The following is a 3,977-nucleotide window of genomic DNA, read 5'->3' as shown; positions in this document are numbered from 1 at the left end:
GAGGCTGACGTTGGCGCACCATACTCTCTGTCGCGTCAGCTGGACTCTGCATGCGTCGTTTTAATCCGTCGACCATTGGGATGCCGAACAGGCCACCGCGGTCTGGCTCACCTTCGCGCGGTATGGATGTCATCTAGCAGAGTCCGGTATGGCCTGTGCGACGTGCAAGAGGGTCTGCGACGTCCATATAAGCTCTGTGCAGCATGTGTAGCCGACGGAGTAAGCGACAAGCGAGACGCTGGGCCCTTCAGTCGGGTGTCCATTCTCGGACCATAGGGCGGTGGTGATTGACGTAGTATGAATTTTTCTGAGTGGTCTGATGTGTGCGTGCGGCGGGCAAGGGAGGCGTGTACGCGTAGTCTAAGTGCGTGGTCGCGCTAGTGGTTGGTGGTGCTGTAATGGTGTTTTTTGTTTGTCTGATGATGTAAGTGTGGTGAGGGTGTCAGTGTCGTCTAGTGGTTAGGACGCGAGCTTCACACGCCGAGATCGAGGGTTCGATCCCCTCCTCTGATATCTTCTTGGCTCTTTTGCCTCTCGTACCGCACTTTTGTTGCCGCTAGCTTTGCGAGGCTGACGTTGGCGCACCATACTCTCTGTCGCGTCAGCTGGACTTTGCATGCGTCGTTTTAATCCGTCGACCATTGGGATGCCGAACAGGCCACCGCGGTCTGGCTCACCTTCGCGCGGTATGGATGTCATCTAGCAGAGTCCGATATGGCCTGTGCGACGTGCAAGAGGGTCTGCGACGTCCATATAAGCTCTGTGCAGCATGTGTAGCCGACGGAGTAAGCGACAAGCAAGACGCTGGGCCGTTCAGTCGGGTGTCCATTCTCGGACCGTAGGGCGGTGGTGATTGACGTAGTATGAATTTTTCTGAGTGGTCTGATGTGTGCGTGCGGCGGGCAAGGGAGGCGTGTACGTGTAGTCTAAGTGCGTGGTCGCGCTAGTGATTGGTGGTGCTGTAATGTTGTTTTTTGTTTGTCTGATGGTGTATGCGTGTTGAACATGTCAGTGTCGTCTAGTAGTTAGGACGCGAGCTTCACACGCTCGAGAATGAGGGTTCAATCCCCTCCTCTGATATCTTCTTGGCGGTTTTGCCTCGAAGGACGGCATTTAATGTAGAATGTAGCTCAGCAGCAACACCGATACAAAAAGCCTGATTTGATGAGCCAACTCTCACATTTAGATATACGACAAATAATCTGTAGACAAGGGCAGTGCGAACCTCGTATCACGTGTAGAGTCAATTGACACAGTTACGGCACATGTACGATTATAAGATAATGGCAATAGGGCGGCCGCTTGTAGAAACCTTCGTCGCCCTCATCTCTAATAGACAGGTATGAGAGGTAGCATTTTCACTAATTATAGGTAAACTGTGGGCAGATGCTGCGCCTGCGAAGCAGACGCTGGAGTGGCATCAAAGCGCCAAGAACATACATAACGGAGTATACGAACTATACGGGCACTAATATGTGTCAGCTCAAGCACAACATCAATGTTGCCTGCTCTGCTATTAACCAAAGTGGCGCATTATATCCAAACTAGACCTTGGGAGGCGGATGGGAGGCGGAAGGGGTGCTTGGGGCTGGTGAGGAGAAAGCAAAAGTGCTGTTTCCTCCGACCAACCACTTTGTAGCCGAACACGTGACTGAGAGAGCCCCTTTTATAACACCCTATCTAATCTGATGCACCAATAAAGTGGTACGACAGGAAAATCTGATACACTCACCCCTCCTTTATTGAATAGATCGGCATACGTGGTCCTTATTGCTTGGTGTCCTGGCCGCAACTCTATTCCATGCGCACTGCAGCTCGTCCTCATTATTCAGCGTTTGTTGCTTCTTGAGTAAGTGCCTTCTTCACTGCGTGCCGCTGAGCGATACTAACTCGTTCGTTGTGATCTTGTTGTCCGTCTTGGTGCGTCTTGCTGCACAGGTTACCTCTGGAGCCGTACCGTCATTGAGGTGCTGCACAATGCCTGGACATCGTAGCCGCCCATGTCGTGTCGCCTGCAATGCATGCAGCTGTCTTGCGCAATCATCGGCTCCCTTTGAAGACTTGACAGTTTGAATACGGCTGATGAGTTGGCGCGCGGGCTTGGCAGCGCCGAGTGCTGCTGGTACTGTATGTGTCCTGGTCAAGTTGTGGCCGAACCTAGGTGGTCCACACCTCGTATAGTAGGTAGATCCTCAAAATCCCACTTCCATGAATCCACAAAAACCTTCCATCGTGTACGAAACACTCAATTGCGATAATGCTCTAAAACGGTTGTTTTGCTCTTGCTACGTTATGCTCGAATTTGAATATGTTAGCTTGTCCGTCGATCAACGTCGTTCGCACTCCAAGCAAAAACGTTCTCTACGGCCGCTGCGCTCGATGCACAGCTTGCTTCTCATCCCTTCATCACTACACTTGAGTTGTCATAGCCTCTTGATTGCGCGGTGCTGTTGCGTACTTGGCGTCATTAAGCTTCATCGTCACTTGAAAATATGTAGCTTCATGTTTTTGTAAGCACAGCCGAGGTCCATTGCTGATCTCTACCGTTGTTCAGACCGCAGTAGTCATGCACAATTTGCACCCCATGGGCGCTGTCCGTCACAAATGAGGTCCCTGTTTGGAAACGGAGCCATGTGCCGCCATAACGCACATCCAGATGTAGTTCTCAGCCCTCGGATCGGCCAAAAGATTACACTGGGATCGGGCTTGCGATCATGTTGGTGGCTTCTGCGACGATATGATGATCGATAAGATTGTCTGTAAGTGATCCCTCAACGACTCTGGGCTTCATCGCGCTGACCCCCGGTACCGACCAAAACGACTCCAAACTCTTGCTTGTGATGTACTTTGGCTTGTCTCATTCTGAGCCAATAGTTTCAAGAGCATACTTCACCACCATCTTGGCATACTTATTGTTCTCTCTCCGAGAGAAAACGTCAGCGTCCTCAGCCTGTCTTTTAGCGGCTTTAACTTCTGTGTTTCTGGCGCGGCGGCTCGACAGGAAAAACGATCTATTGCGAAAGGGCTTTCGCTATCCACAGCATCGTGAAGCTTAGAGTCATTAACCGGACTGCACTTCCCACAGGGAGTCGAAGTCTCCATCGTTGCGACCACAGCTAAGTCGGCCTTCTTGAAGCACCGATTAATCAAGTTAATTTTGGCTTGTACACCCACACTGAGCGGCATACCGAGAGTATGATCGAACTGCGCAACACTTGCGAGCATGACAGCAACACGCATGGTGTTTACGAAACCTTGCCGATGAACCTGCGCCGTCGCCAAGTTCCGAGCTGGATCGATTCTCATGTTGTCACCCAGTTCTATCCTGCTCGTTTTATTGGTGTCTTCGTGAGGCCTCATTACTAGCTTCTTAGTGATAGCTCGGGTCGCGCCTTAACATTGCTGCTGACCTCGCACCTGGTTTGTGCTTAAACTGCCTCACTGCTTCTTCAACCAAAACCAGCTTTAGAGTTTTGCAGGTGAGAGGGTCTTCACAAAGTGTACTCAACCTATTTTATTTTTACGCTTACAGCTTCTTCGCTAGCACCCACCACGTCAGGTCCCACTTTTACTGACGTGGTTGCTGGTTTCAATGGTCGTTCTTCAACTCGGCTCAGTCGCACTTGAAATGACCCGACTTTTCGCAGTGGTAACACACAGGACCTTCCTTGGTCTGCTCAGTGGGAGCATAGTGACCAGGCTTGTACGAGCGGTTGCTGAACGACTTCTTGTCAAATGGCTTCTTATTCAAGTTGCTCTTACTGGACCGTGAAAACGTTGCGCTTGATCCGGTTTCTAGGCCTGCGCTCTCCACCGAAGTGTGACATTTCATGCTTCACGGCTTGGTCCATCGCTTGGCTCAGTGTCTCTGGGTCATGAAGCTTGATGTAAGCTTGGCCGCTGGCTTGAGACCATCGCAGTAGTAGCTGATTTGGTCGACTTTGCTCATGTTCGCAACGCGAAAGATCAGCGACGAG

General features: G+C 51.0%; 1 non-coding gene across 1 annotated transcript; it reads left to right on the top strand.

Annotated features, from left to right (window-relative positions):
- The first annotated feature begins 1,007 nt into the window (after positions 1 to 1,007).
- PITG_28431 lies at positions 1,008 to 1,080 on the top strand. The gene has a single exon. It is a non-coding gene; the product is annotated as a tRNA-Val (tRNA).
- Positions 1,081 to 3,977: the final 2,897 nt, after the last annotated feature.

The sequence above is a fragment of the Phytophthora infestans genome, genomic scaffold (assembly GCF_000142945.1).
Source record: "Phytophthora infestans T30-4 supercont1.37 genomic scaffold, whole genome shotgun sequence".
NCBI classification, from domain to species: Eukaryota; Oomycota; class Peronosporomycetes; order Peronosporales; family Peronosporaceae; genus Phytophthora; species Phytophthora infestans.
This window is presented reverse-complemented; position numbering and strand designations above follow the sequence as displayed.